Source organism: Aythya ferina, assembly GCF_964211825.1.
Source record: "Aythya ferina genome assembly, chromosome: 13".
In the NCBI taxonomy this organism is placed as follows: Eukaryota; Metazoa; Chordata; class Aves; order Anseriformes; family Anatidae; genus Aythya; species Aythya ferina.
The window spans coordinates 14,870,599-14,885,929 of NC_140311.1; the positions used below are offsets into that span (position 1 = coordinate 14,870,599).

At 51.6% G+C, this 15,331-nt stretch overlaps 1 protein-coding gene and 1 long non-coding RNA gene across 2 annotated transcripts in view; one reads left to right on the forward strand and one right to left on the reverse strand.

Moving 5' to 3' along the window:
- PIN4 (peptidylprolyl cis/trans isomerase, NIMA-interacting 4) overlaps positions 1–15,331 on the reverse strand; it is a 76,076-nt gene that overhangs the window by 49,240 nt on the left and 11,505 nt on the right. The window lies entirely within an intron of this gene.
- LOC311444072 lies at positions 11,120–14,968 on the forward strand. Its single transcript, XR_014697638.1, has 2 exons — positions 11,120–13,307; positions 13,389–14,968. It is a non-coding gene; the product is annotated as an uncharacterized lncRNA (long non-coding RNA).

Below are 15,331 nucleotides of genomic sequence, written 5' to 3' on the forward strand. Positions count from 1 at the left end.
CTAATGAGCTGTAACAGACGAGCTTCCCAGGGCGGGGGTGGCTTTGGGTGTCTTCACCGGGGCTGAGCTGGCTGCGGGGAATGAGGCCACTTCTGCAGTGCCGTTACATAATGTGGGTATTTTTAGCATCTCTCACTCTGCTCATCACCACTGGTTGTGAGGGATGCAGCAGAAGAGAATCGACCATGCCGAATGACAAATAATCCCCGCACCTTGCAGGAGGAGGGATGGGAGACCAGGAGGTGCAGGAACAGCACTGGATTCCCCAGTGCTGCTGTCAGGCTGTAAGGAGAGCACGCTGCCCGCTGGCACCAGCTCCCTGACTCCCAGTGCAATTTGCCACTTGGCAATCCCAACACAAGCACTACATTAACAGTATCATTTGCATGCCTTGCCCTTCTGGGCTAACTCTGAGACAATCCATCATGGCATAACCTGCTGAGCGTATTATTCTGGGTGATTTTGCACGGCACTGCCTTGCTACATATCACGGATGTACTTGTTCTAGGAGAAGTGTGATAAGACATTGCTGTTGACCTGGGAGATGGTGGTAAGGCTTTACCCTGCTGGTAAATACAGCACATGGCACGCTCTGAAACATAAGGCGTTAATGTGCTGACGCATGCACTTGCAGAGAGATCTCATAGATTGCACCAAAGTGATAATCCTGTCTGCACACCACCACGAGCAAGCATCGCTGCAAGGGCATGTGCATGGCCCTAGCTGCATCATAGCATCGTATAGCTAAGCTGACACGTTGCAAAACGTTACCCCCAAATTAAAACAGTGATAATTCTGGCTTGTGGAAGGCCGTCATCTGTTTGCAGGCCTGTGTGCATGTGTGTTGGTAAAAACCTACCAGGCAATGCAGCTGAAATGGAGTTATCAGGGAAACGAGGCTTTCCCAGTCGGCAATTGCCACGTTCATGCCTGACAAACTGGCAACATGTGAGTAATTATCTAATTAACCTCTGCCCAGCACAGGCAGAAGTGTCACAGCCCTGCCGCTTAACTAAGGCTCTGCCTGCTCCCCAGTGGATTTTGGCAAATGAAAAGAGAAGAAACACCCTCACGGTGGCGTGTTGGTGGCAGCTGGTGCTCCCTGACGCTGGGAATGTTCGCAGATGAGGCTCCCAGGCTTCTCCCAGTGCTGCTCCATGCAGGGAACCAGCTGTGGCACCAGGTCCTGAGGAAAGAGGCTGCTGCAAAGACTCCTGAGATGTTATAACCTGAGGGGACAATGATGGCAGAGGAAGGGGGTGTGGTAGTGATGTATCAGTGGGAGATAAGAGAGCGTCAGGCCCTGGAGACGAAAACAAGTCTGATGGAGGAGGTGTTGATGGTGACCTGGAGAGCAATGCTTAGGAAAGTGATCGTGGATATGGAAAATGATCACGGATGGAAATGATCAGCATGGATAAGAACAGAGAACCTTGGGCCAAAGGCATGCTGTGAGCAGGCAAGTCTCAGCCATGTGGAAGGCTAGCACAAGCTGTAGCTCAGACATGGGAGGAAAAGAGGGTCCACTGGGTCTGGAGAGGTGCTGGGTGTGAGGACTACATGGTTGTGTAGGTAGGAGATGACACTTAGGTGAGAGATGGACAGCTGGGAGGATAGGATGTTCACAGGGGCTGAGGGCTGCTCGTGGTAGGGTCACCACATGGCTGCAGTGAAGTGAAACTTGGGGGAGAACCAGGAAAAAGGCCAAGACTTCAGCTGAGACAAGAAGGAGACAGTCTGGACCTGGGGGAGCTTGCAGAGCCATCAGCAGAGATGCATTTTTGGATGGGCCTAGCAGGCACAAACAAGGCGGAGAACAGGAACAGACCCTTGGGTACCTACATCCCCTCCGTGGGGCTGCATGCATCCGTGCCTCGCTTCCAGAAATGAGGGGCCTTACGCTGTCCTCAGGCCAGCAGCTGCTTTCAGCAGACCTGTCCCTTGCTTGGAGGGTGTGTGAACGTGCTGGAAGGAGCGTGGAGTGATCACAGGCACCAGCCAGTGCTTGCCGGCTCTGGTGATGCTCATTATCGCTCAGCGCAGTGTCTGGTGATAATTAAAGCGCGCCTTCTATGTTGTGATTAATTTATCTTCTAATTAAGTGAGCTACGTGGTTATAGCTTGTTGTTTGTGGGTAATTAGCAACTTTCCCTCCTTTGTGTATTTAATATGCCCTATTTATGTTTGTGCTATGTTTCCATGGCCTCTCAAGTGCTCCCTTCTCCACGAACCGAATGGAGGATCTTGGTAGGGTCCCATCTTAGGGCGGATAGACCACTGCAGGCCTTTCTCCAGCCCTCATCCCAGCAGGTTTGTGGCTCACTGGGACCGTGTGAGAGCCACTCTCTTTTCTTGAATTGCCCGTGCTCCCTGGACAACCCACCACACCTCTGGGTCTCTCCCACCTCCCCCTGGACTTCCACTGCACCTCCAGCAGCACTGACCGTCAGTTCCTGGGCTGCCCTGCTTTGACTCAAAGCAGATGACACTTGACAAATTGGGATCCTCATCTGAATTAACCCAGTGTCTGATTGCCTGTCTGTGCCCACCGAGTGGCCCAAAAGAGGAGCTCACCGGAGCTCCTTTGTGGAGGCAGGGGATCTCTATTGCTGCCTTTCTCCTGAACAGCCACTGTTTTGGGGTAAGCAGCCCCTAAGACCATGCCATGGGCATTTCAAACACAGCAGCAACAGCTGCAATATGTTCCTGCTCTTTCTGCTTTTGTAAAGCAAAACCCAGCTGTCACCCTTGCTGCAGACCCGTGGGGACCATGCGCAGATGAACGCATCCAGGTCACCCCTTGCTGGCAGCAGCTGTTTCTCTTTGGAAACCATCCTTGGGAAACAGCACAGTGTGCACTGGCCATGGAGAGGTTTGCCTGTGCCCGAAAAGCAACTGGTCATCATCTGGGAAGCCGGAGGGGGCATTTCTACGGGGCGCTGTGCAAAAGCCCAGTGCTTGGGCACGAGCCCCCTGTTGGGTCTTTCCCCAGCCCCTGTGGTTGCCTCTGTCCTGCCACACCAGTGGGGCTGAGGCAACAGCCAGGCAGGGAAACATCCCCATCACAACCAGCACGCTTGTCTAGGGGCTTGATCTGAGATTCCAGGTCTTCAGACAGGAGTCTACATGAATTTGCTAAAGGCATTTCTGGACACAACTCAGAACTGGCCAGAGGATTCTGCCATTGACAAAAGAGTGGTGAAATGGCTATCCACCAAGGTGGGCAGCTTGTTGTTTTTTATTTTGTTTTTTTCTTTCCTGCTGATTAAAAAATAAAAAACAAACACCATTCATTATCTCTTATTTTGCTTAATTTCAAATTGGTGCTATAAAATTGCAAACTGAACAGTAAAAACTAAACAGGGAAAATGCAGCTCATTTAGCATGAGGGTCTGGACACAAACCGTATGCTTCATCTAGGAGTAATACTGATGTGTTGCTGTTAAAAATAATAATAATAATAAAAAAAATCCAAATACCTCATCTTGGAAGCCATTCCCTTCTGGATGGGTAGGTAACCTGTCTCAGCAAGAAGGACTCCTCAGGCTGGGACCACCCGCCCCAGGCATGTGGTGGAGTCACTCAGTGGTCACAGAGGGATGGGACATAGTGAAGTCTGCTCAGAGCAAGGCCAAAATTGAAGTTACATGCAGCTTTGAGATCATGTTGCCACCTTAAAGCCCAATGCCAAGATCCCATCGAGGCCCAGCTACTTCAGAGACTAAACTGAGCTTGCAGACTGGAGATCACACAGCCCAGGCGTTTGACAGCAGAGGCTGAACTGGTTCAGCTGGGAGAATCGCCTGTGGGGCAACTGGCCTGAGAAGGACGCAAAGCCCTCCGTGGTGAGACTGCTCCCTCTCTGCTTCCCCTTAACCTTCTTGCCTAAACCAGCAAAAATACACAGCCTGTTCCTGAGCAGATCCCCAGGGGTCTGCTGCGTGGCCCAGCAGACCAGCAGGGCTCTGCCAGGCTGCCCAGGAGGACTCAGCACAGGGCTGGATGCCATCGGCACCAGGACATGCAGGCAAACCTGACCTCGTTTTGGCCGTGCAGGACTTGACCCAGCCTCCAGCAGTGTGTCTGGAGCCACCTTACTGCTGGCACCAGCACCCTGGATGCCTGGACGCTTTGGGACTTCTTGTGGTTAGCAGCTTTTTGTCCTTTTTTTTGTCTTTTTTTTTTTTTTTTTTCCCAGACAAGGCTTCAGCTCACAAGCTCTCCTCCAGACCATTTGTCTCCCCTCCAAAGGAAATAATCAGTCCTTTCAGCATCTCTCCACGGCAGTGTGTCTGGACATCTATCTTCATCGCTGCTCTGCTTGGAGCCACTTTTCACCCAGGGACGTCCCCGCTGAGATGGGGCCACCCATACCACGCGCAGCATTTTTCCACGGCTGTCCTCGTGGCATGGGCAACAGCTTTTGCTTTCTGAAGGACTCTGCTGCCTGCTTGGAAACATTTCAGAAAGGCTCTCCCCAGCTTATCTCCTTCCAGACTCCACCTGTTAGGGCCTCTGGAGTATTTGTATCAGATAATTTTGAACTACTTTGCACCCTTCGGTGTTGCGGTGGCTGCTTTTCTCTCGGCTCAATATTATTCCATCATTTTCCATAATAGATCAGTAATGGAGCCATTACTCAACACAGCCGCCGTCTAATTACTGCGCTGCCAGGCTGGGCTCGCTCGGGCTGAGCTCCCCTTGCCCTGGCAGGGCGTTGCAGCCCTCCTCTGCTGCTCCTGCCAGGCACCCTCTGTGATGGGCAGCCTTCCTCCTGGTGTTTCCTCGGGGGATCGGGAGCCAAGGTGCCGTGGGACTGGCCAGGTGTGGGAAATGCACACTCTGGGGACAGAGCGAGGGCAGAGAGGGACCCACCTGAGCTTTTTGGTGTGCCACTTGCTGTGGTTTGAAGGGGAAGGAAGGGCTCTGCTCGTCTGATGCCAGCTGGCACAAATGGTGGTGGGGATGCTGACTCCTCCCGGGTGGCCTTGGCACCCCTCAGGCCTGACCCGTTGATGCTTTCCCTTCCACTCCAGCCCCACACCGCCTTCGACCAGAGCTCCCATCTGGCATCCAGCAGAGAAACAGACCCTGGAGCTCAGCACATGTGCCCAAAGTGCCAGCACCCTGACCAGAGGCAACCCTTAGCTCCAGGAGCCTCCGAGCACTGTGCTCGCTGCAGACCCAACTTCAGCATGCAGTGCACTGTGTGCTCTTCGTATTTGCAAGCCCAGGGACACATGCAAGCTATGGCCACTGCTGCATAAGGCAGCTGAGGTGGTCACAAGCACAGGAATACGAGAAAGAAAATTAGCCCTAGACAAAACCCCTTGCCATAAAAGCTGCAAATATTATCTGAGTGCTCCCAGAGCTCTGTGAGTATCTGGCTATTTTAAGACAGAAAGTTACAGCTATGGCTCATATGGAAAAAATGTCTCCTATTTTTTCCTGGGCAGAGACAGAGCTTCCTGATCTGTGCTTTTTTGGTTTAAATACAATGCCCCAGTGCAATGTCATTGGAAGAAGCCGGAGTGGTTTAAAATCCGTCCAAGTCATGCTTGCTAGTGTAACGAAATCACCCAATAATAGTTCCCTGATTTGTTCACTCTCTCTGTGCCATTTTTATTCATTGCATTTGTGGGGAGCGTGCAGCAGAGGGGACAGCTGTTCCCAAGACAAGCCCTCACACAACACAAGCTCCCACGCTGCCTCTCCTGGAAGTAAATAAAAAAAACACTTTTTTTTTTTTTTTTAAAGGATGAAATAATCACCCGAGTAATAACCTTCTATTAAAACAAATGTTTGGCTGAGAGGCTTGGCTGGGTGGTGAACTGCAGCAGGGGAAAGCTTTTGGGCTGGGACAGCTTGGACGTGGAGCCCCCATTGCTGCAGGTGGGAGGTGCTGCAGGGGTTGCTGCTCTCAGGAGGGGGATGAAGCTTTCCCCCTTTCTTTTAATTTAAAATTACAGGTGCCTGGTGAAGCATGTGCGGCTTCGTTGAGTCCTCCGGCTGAAAAGCTGCTGAGTGGATAAATGGTTTGAAACGGCTGATACAAAATCTGCGGCTTGGTGTTCGGAGGAGGAGGAGTCGCAGTGTCTTTTCATTTGAAAAAGTGCTTGGAAATGGGTTAGGAGATCAGCTGAAATCACAGCAAAATTGTTTGAAGTTCTCTCTCTCTCTGTATATATACATATGTCCATACAGAGAGGAAAAAAAAGAGAGAAAGAGAACACTGATTCAAGTTTTTTTTTCTTTTTTTTTTTTTTTTTTTTTTTTTTTTTTTTTTTTTCTTTTCATCTGGTTTTATAACAAGGCTTTTGCTTTCTATTTTTTTTGAAGGTGTTCATGGGCTCAGGATACAGCTCTCTCCACTTGTCAGCAGCCTGGGGAGTGCAGAAGGTGCCTGGCTTAAGATACTGAAGTGCCCTAAGGCTGGCAGTGCTAGAAAGCACCTGTGCTAGTATTGATGTATTACAGGTACAGACAAAATCTTTGTGCAAAGCAAATGCATCCAAAATAAGGGGTTACACAGCGGCGGTGTGAACACATGGCACATTTGCAATTACCAGCGTCAGGGAGGTGTTGTACAGCGCAGGGCTGAGCAATCTGAGCGGGGATGTTGTCTCCTTCCCAGCTAATTCTTAAAGTCATTAATCTCAACAGACTTTTATCATCACCCAAGCTGACCTCCCGAGTCAGGCGGGGTGATGAATCATTCATGGGCAAGCTCTGGCTTTCCTGGAGCACTTCAGTGAGGCTGCTGTTGATGGAGCAGCCCGAGCCCCCGGGGCTCAGCAGGGGCTTCTCCTGCTCACCCCGCGCATTTGCTGGTCCTGGTTTGTGCCGTGGGGGGAACAGGAATGAGGAATGTGTTTGGGGGGATGTAAGTCTTGCATTTTATGATGACTGAGAAATGGAGCCAGCTTTTCTTAATGCGAGCAACACTGATGGTTTGCATCTATTTAAAGTGCATTTCTTCCCAGGAAGCCAGCATGGCATGCTGCTTAAACCTCATATTGGGTTTTTAAATGGGGAAGGAGATAATAACGCAATATGGAAGCTTCCCGACTGCCTCCAACTTGTACAGCCCTGCTGGATTTACCATCCTGATGCTCTGCTGAACTATTTTACCATCATCTGTTTTCTTCTGCATAATTTCATTTAGATTCTCAGCCACCTGCTGTACGTGTCTCAGATGCACTCTGAACTCTCTCTGCCTTCGAGCACCCTTTTCTCACCCCTCCTGCAAGCCCCTCTCACTGTCCCTGGGGCTCCCACAGGCTTTCTCAGGGGGTCTCCTGCTCTGTGTTGCTTGTTCCCACCCTCTGCCTTTGCCTCAAATATTTTAGGAGGACTTGGCTCTGAAGCACATCAGGAACTTGTTGAAAAAAAATTCTTTTTTTTGTTTTCTTTCTCCTATTTTATTTTATTTTATTTTATTGGGCAGAGTAGCTCCCTGTGCCACAGTGTGGGTCAGCAGTAAACTACAGGGACCAGCTATGGTTATCCTTGTCTGAGAAAGGGGGCATTTGGTCCTATTTCATGGCAGAAGAAACAGCTTCTGGAGCTGGCATTTAGAAGTGCCGGTGCTCATCGAGGGGCATGCCTTACTGGTGCCAAAGACAAAGTTAATGTGAGAAGAGAGGAGGTCTTGCAGGCCTGCCAGAGCAGACCAGCGAGGTAAGAAGCCATCTAAGAAGGCTGCTGCTCTGCAAGGAGCCACATCTCTGGGTGCTCTCAGCTCTGCATGCAGGTCTCTGCTCTCCCCCAAACGCCGGTCTCTGCACACCCGTCCGTGCCAGCACCACTGTGGGTGAGGGTGAACCTGGCACTCCTCCTCCCCCGTGTGATGGAAATGATGGCTGATCGCTTATTCCAAGTGCCTCATTCCCCTTCAGTATTCATTTTGCTGCACGGGGATGTTCACGCTTCTGCATCCATGCTGCATACCAAACGCGCCGCTTCTGCCTCCGACGTATTCAGTTCAAGGTCTTTTCTCTAATAGCCTCGGTTTTACCTTTTCAAAGTAGTTCCAAAGAGATCTCGCTGATGACTCGGGAGGTACGAGGGATGGTGCATGGCGTTGTCATCATGGATATGAATCTTAATGGCAACCTGCAGACCTTCAGATCAATCTGAGAAAGGCGAAGATAATGGGGTCCCAGAATACACCCCTCTGCGTTACATTCCCTTTTGCCATTAGCCCTGTGCACACTTGGAGATTAAAAAGAGACCAGCCTAATTAAAGCCAATATAAATTTGGATCTCCTAAAATATGACTGATTAATAATGTATTACGCCCCGGCAACAAAGAGTTGTAAATTACCCAGGCAGTGGCACAGCCGCCAGCCTTGCTGCGTGCCATGCTAAACGCTGCCAGTAGCGCCTGGCTCCTAAATCACGTCTGCTTGGGTTCATCTCCAATAGACTAGAAAGGCTTAATTCTCCAAGTTCAATAAATAATGTGTCTGTCTTAAACACAGCAAGTAATTCATTGCCTCCCGTGTAAGTAGGAGCTCAAAGATCTTCATTTAAAGCTTTTTATGGGGGAATGACTCTCTCATGTGCTCAGGGTGGTTGTGGAGTCTCTCATTTTTGAATTGCTGGGTAAAACCTAGCCCTGCTTAAACTCTGGCCATTAATTAGAGGAAGTAATCACGGCTTCACAGCTCTTCAGTCACTCTAATGTGAAAGAAGACAGTCATTTTGGTTTGGCTGCCGGTGGTCAGATGTCCACGGCACTGAGCCCTAATTGGGTCCCAACCCCGCAGAAGACTGGAACTGAAGCAAAGCGGAGCTTTAAGGCTGCTTTTCACGTTCACCCAGTTGTGATGAAGTCATTGTCTGACTCCAGCCAGCCTTGGCAGGGGCTGGGGTGGTGAAACCCTCGTTACTAGAAGCTGGGTTTTGGCAGGCAGGAAAGAGCAGGGGGTGGACTTGGTGGAGCTGCCCTGCTTCTGCCACGCGAGGAACCAGACCTGAAGAGCCCCCAGCCCCTCGTCTAAAGGAGAAATCTCCTCTCCTCCCCAGCACGTGTCGACACACCAGCCCACCTTGCACCCTCCCCACTCACCAGAAGGATTTACACCCTGAGCTATCGGTGCTGGAGGGTCTGGGGACGAGCGCTGCTTCCCACAACATGTGTGCAGCAAACGAGGCTGGCTGTGGATCTGCTGCTCGGTTCAAGGGAGATGCATGCTCCAGCTGCAGGCTAACAGCTCCTGGCTTGGTGATATCCAGAGACCAAGCATTATAAATAATGGGAGATTAGCAACACTCTTAATGCTTCAGACTCCTATGATGTGCTTGTTAGTGGCTGCAAATGAGCTGTACTCCAGTGTTTAGCAACATCAACTTGCAAATGTCACCAAGAGAAATCTAAATCTTTCACTGATTTTAAAGGCATTTAAAATTGCAACACTCCCATTCACACACAGTTCAGAGGAGCGTAAATAACACACAACTTATTTTTATGCTTCGCCCTTCATTTGGAGCGTGACAAAGTTCTGCACGGCTTAGTGCTGAAGATGCAAGGAGAAGGAATATTTAGAGCGAGATGCAGTGGAAGGAGGCACGTGGCGGCCAGGACAAGGCAGCCACGGGGAGCGGGACACCCCAGCTGCAGGGAGGAGAGAAGAGAGCTGCTGGAGAGGAGATGATCCCTAGGAGAAATGAGGTCAGGTGAGCTCTGAGCACCTACAGAGCCATTTTCCTTTTCTTGCCCTACACCCTGGCAGTGGTGCGCAAGCTTCGGTCAAGCTTGGTGGGGAGAGAATGGAGCACAAGGGCAGTGAGGTGTCCAAGTCCAGCTGAGCTCCTCACAAAGAAGACATCCAAGATGGGGCAGAGGAATCCCAGCCCAGATGTTTCCATCTTGTGCCACTGCTGGGATGGAGCAGCTGGGTGGCTGGCTCAGCTCTGCACCTCCACAGTGCTGACAGCATGCCACGAGGCTGGGCCAGCAGGCTGTGATGAGGGTGAGATTCACAGAGACACAGATCTGGCAGGAAAAATCCAGGGAGTGCAGCAAAGAGGAGGTTGGGATCTCAGGTTCAGGAGTACAGGATCACAGAGCAAAGGCAGGAGTTCCTAGGAAACATCACCGTGAGCTGAAGAAATAAACACCAAGCGCCGCTTCTCCCTGCATCTGCTGCCCTGCAGGGCAGGAGCTTTTTGGTTGGGTCACGTAGGTTCTGCAGGCAATTTCTGCCAGATCCTCAGAAAGATAAAAGCCAGTGCTCAGGTGTAATCCACTGCCTGGGAGACAAACTCGTGGCATATCAGACCTGGCGCTGGGCTAAAGCTCAGCAGATTCCTCACCCCCTCTGGGTTCTGCCACTACCTTGCCTCTTGGCTGTGGGCATCTCGCAAGTGTGGGCCAGCAACACGTCCTGCTGGCGGGACACGAGTGTGCCAAGGGGTGAGGAAGGATAACAACTCTTGTGGATAAGGCCCTCAGCTCTGGAGTCAGCGCTGCTGTGACCTGGAAGCTGGGTGAGACCTGCAGAGAGCCCACCCTGCTTGTGTTTTTCTGTCTCAGTGCCTCCACGCTGCCCACAGCCCATGCTGGGAGGCCACGGCATGCCAAGTGCCAAGGATGAGAGGCTCGGAAGGAAACCTCTGGGAAGCTTACGGCTACCAGCCAGGCCCTGGGGGGACTTGGTAGGAGTCCAAGAGGCTGCTGGGCCCCTGGGAAAACACATCTTAAAGACACTGCTCTGCCACTGGAGAGGGCTTCCTGCCCACCCTTGTGCCCTGCAGTCTGATGGAAGTTTCTCCCCATGAAACAATGGGGAAGAAGGAGATCTAAAAGGTAACCAGAAGAGTCAACTTTGTGCATTATTCTTCAGCAGTCAAGGTTGCAAATTCCCCCAGCAACAGAGATGCACATTTCAGCACCCACATCCCCCCGGCATGGGGGAATGGAGAGGAAGGGTGCTGAGTGTGCAGAGCTCTGCCACGTCCATCACTTTCGGAAATCAGAGTAGTCAAACTTCCCTGACAGGCTGATGATTCATTAATGGGAGAGCATACTCAGTGCCCGGGCAGCCGGCAGATGAAAGAGGTCTTTGTTACAGGAGGTGACGTTGTCAGCTGAGGCTACAGGAGAGAGACTTATTGGATCAATTTTCACCAGCGGTTATAAAAATGTGTTTCGTTGTGATGGGGCTGCTGTCTTATCTTCCCCTCCTGCCAGCGGAACACGCTGCTGCTGCCACTCAGCCTGCTAATCACCCCGCTGCTGCTAGCCTGGAGAAAACGGGGAGCCAGCCACATCCTGGGAGCCGCTCCTGCAGCCTCCTCATCTCCTCTGTTCGCGTGGCTGGGGGATTGGAATAGATGATCTCTCAAGGGACTTTTGGGCATCTCCACTTCAGCCTCCAGCTCAGGGCAGGGTCTGCTGGGTGTTGCTAGAGAAAGCCTTGGGAAGTGGGCAAATGTTGGTCCACCCTTGGGAAGACTGCTGTAGGCCAGCAGTAGCCTGGAGGCCAGTAGCCCTTGGGGGCTTGCTGTGGGTAGTGGTGGCTGCAGGGTGGTGGTGCTGCAGCTGCTGAAGCTGGGGCAGGGACCAGCAGTCACAATTGGTGCTTTCACCCCAGAATGCGGCTTGGAGTGGGACAGGGCTTGGCCAAATGGTCAGGGGAGGGCAGAGGACAACGGTGGGGAGGTGCTGAGGGATTGCAGTGGGAGGAGCGGGTCTGGTATTTGGTAATCTCCACGTGCTGAAAAAATGGACTGAAATCGATAAGAGAAAATGCAGTAATGACAAGGGCAAAGCGCTGCTCGTAGGGAAATAAAAAGACAATGCACCATGATGAAAGGAGGAATAATTGGCTCTGCAGCAGAACTGCAGCGCTGGGCAGAGAGGATATCTAGGAACAGCAAGCTTCACCAAAGGCTTTCTTACCATGGACTGAGTTGTCCTGTGAGGCAAAAGCTCCATGCTAACGAGACTGGTGGATGGGAAAGGCACAGTGACAAGGCTGCGCTGCCTTGTGCTGCAGATGCCCAGCACTGTGTGATCAGCTGGGCCCTGCAGAAGCACGTGTGAGGAGTCCCCAGCACGGCCAGGGGACGCAGAGCTGCTGGGGCATCCTCCATTTCCTCTCCTCCTTGTGGTTACACCTCCCTCCCTGCCCAGCCTCCGGGCTCCGGGCTCCCTCTGCCCCAGATGAGGTTGCCCAGCAGGTGCTGGGGACCCTTTCTGGAAGCAGCCTCTAAAGCTGGAGGACACTGGGACCAGTGGGACTGTAAAACAAACAGAGTTGATTCTGCCCTTTAAGCGCAAAGTGAGGACATCGTCTGTTTTTTCCCAAATATGGAGAAGTAGCCACATCCTGAATTATACCCCCTAAGCCAACAGCTCATGGTGCAGTGACAATTTCACAGACAGACCGTGCCGTCTTCAGAGATGATTACAGGCAGCTCCACGACCTTCGCACCCAGCTTGGCTGCTGTGGCTGAAATGAGCCCCGCGCTGGGACAGGGCCTGGTGTCAGCCCAAATAAACCACTGGCACGGCAGGGCCTGGACAGGAGCCCCGGCTCCCCTGCATCTGTCAGGCACTGGGGTGACCTGTGCAGCACTGTGAGAGCTCTGCCGCAGAAACTGGAGCTGTGACGCCGAGCAGAGCTGGGGTTAGTGAATGGGAAGCAGGATACAGAGCGCTTCGGGGTGGTTTGGAGAGCCAGGAAACACTGGGGCTGTTTAATTGAAAGTAACTATTAAAAAAAAAAAAAAGGAATTAATTCTTATTAAACACCCACAGTGACATTTTCTTAAGTGGAAATTAAACAGGGATTAAGGTGAAGCCTCCTAAGACTCTCCCTGTTGTGATCCAGAATATTTTAAGGCAAGAGCACCAGGCCATGTTAAATCTGAAGAAATGAGCTGATCTGGATGCACTCTGGTGCCTTTCCCTCTCTCCGTCCTGCTGCTCAGGGGAGCAGAGGCAGCTGGATGTAGTGGGGTGCTAAGCAAAGAGATGCCTTTAAAACGGGGTCCTCCTCTGAGCCCTGGCCTCTCAGCCACGTTCTCAAGAGCTGCCTGAAATGGGAAGGGAAAAGAAATGCTCTGGGATGGAAACCCTAGGTAAAATAAGAAAGGACATTTTCCTTTGTGGTCCCCCCAGTGCTCTTGCCTGTACTTGGAGGAGCCCACGCTCCCCTCCTGCCTTTTGGGGAGCCAGCAGAAAGTGTCCCTTGCAGGGAGGATGCAGTGATGGTGCGGATGGAGCTGCTCAACCCCTCGCACCAGCGATGCCAAGGCACGGAGACACCCTGGGAAGAAGCGTCCTAAGTCAGGAGGTAAGCTGAAAGAACAATGACCTGTTCATCGCTCCTTTCTGTTTTGTTTCTGACTTGTTTTACTGCCTTCTGCTTATCCAGGGCATGTCTACACAGCAGAAGCTCTGTTGGTGTCATTGTATCAGCAGCTGGCTCACGACGCTGTGGATAAGGAGCCCCACCACCGCGTCTACGGCCACGTTTCATGGTCTGAAGGTTCCCCACTGCTGTTATTTTTCGTGTAGTAACAGCAGCCCAGCAAGGCAGGGAAAAGCTTCCTTGTGCCACGCCGAGGGCTCCATTCACGCTTGCAGTTTCTGCAGACGAATCCCCGTGACATCCTCCACTGCCTCGTCCCCAGGGCAGCTCCTGCCGGCAGCAGCAACGAGGCACAGCGAGCGCCTGTCTGTGTAGTTATATCACACACCTCTCTGCCACCGGCAAAATTAGAGGCAGACGAACCTTCTCCAGAAGACTTCTGCTCCCTGCCTGGAGAAGGATTGCAGGAATAAATCAGTCTGCCTGGGCCAAGTCACTTTGGATGGTCTCACCCCTCTGCCAGTGTGTTCAGAAGTGTTGTTTCCTCCTGAGGCCATGGAGGAGACTTCACAGGTTTGCAAGAGTGCACAGAGCCCAGCCTAGCCCACGGGACTGGCTGCTCCTGGCCGACTTTCAGGGGCTTGCAGTCAGCTTGGTCTCTCGAGTGCCTTACCAGCTGGGGCTGTGGGTGATCTCTTCCAAACCCTTCTTCTTCCAGCTGCCAGATTGAGAGATTTTGAGATTGGATTTTTCTGCCCCATGGTTGCTCTTGAAGTCGGGCCAGTCTAGGACTGCAATCCCGAGTGTTTAATTGGTGTTAGCCAAGGGGAAGCATGGCACGGTAGACCTCTGAAGGGCCACCAACCCTTCTGCCCATAACAGCAGAAGAGGAGCCCCATCCGAGCTGTCAGCATGCTTGAGAAAGAACTGGGGGTGGAAGACTTGCAGAGAGATGAAGGGCCATGGGCAAGGAGCTGAGCAGAGAGGGCACCTGGTGGGCATCAGGGTTCCTTCATTCTCCTTCAAGTGTGGGCTGGGCAAGCTCCGGTCACTGCCTATTGATGCACTGGGGGAAGAGCAAGGAGGGAGCCAAGGCTGTCTCTGAAGCAGAAGCAAGAAGGAGAGCACCGACCTGTAGGTAAAGAGAATAAGATGCTGGAAGATAAACATTTGGCTGGAATTAGAAGTTAGTTTCTGCTCATCAGGACAGGAATGCTCCAGAGGGAGTAATATAGACAGAAAGGCGACTTTTTTGTCATGGTGTTTATTGAGCTTCTGACAGAGGTTGTATGACATGGTGCCAAGAGCTGGAAGATGATGACCCCACTACCCACTAGCTCCTTTTGGTGCAAGGCTCCTCCACTTCTCACTCACCTTCCAGGTTTGTCCATCTCCTGCTTTCATCCAATGCACTATTTGATTAATTAAATATTCTCTCCTACAGATTGCTGGCTGAGGGTGACACACGTTTAATGAACAGCTGCAGGTCCCTAATCACATTGGCAATTAGGAATGTAATTAGAGCACTTGCAAATGGTTTTCATGCTGATAAAACATGACAGAGTAGAGCATTTTCACTCACTGTCAGCTGTCAGACAATCTGTTACCTATCTAATGGCAATTTAATTACAAATTCCTTCACTACCTTTGTTTCTGATTGCTCTGGTCCATGGCTTGACTGGGCATCTCTTGGGGTCAAACGCAATGCAACCCAACATCATAGGTGGTGTGCCATGGCAAAGCTCTGGTTGAGAAGGGGGATTTCAGGCCAGGATGCCCACAAAACCCTCCTCTCCCACCTGGTTTGGGAGGGCAGGCATCCAGGAGATGGTGAAACCCCAGCTGAAAAGGCTTGGGTCCTCCAGCTCAGTCTGCTCTGAGCTGTGCTCAACCCTGCAGCATAGTCAGCTTGAACAGCTGAATATCCTTGTCTAGAAGTCTTTTGTTGCTGAAAGCCTTTCTTGGAGCAGCAGCTCCCATTTAACTGGCTGTGAATCAGGAAGAAA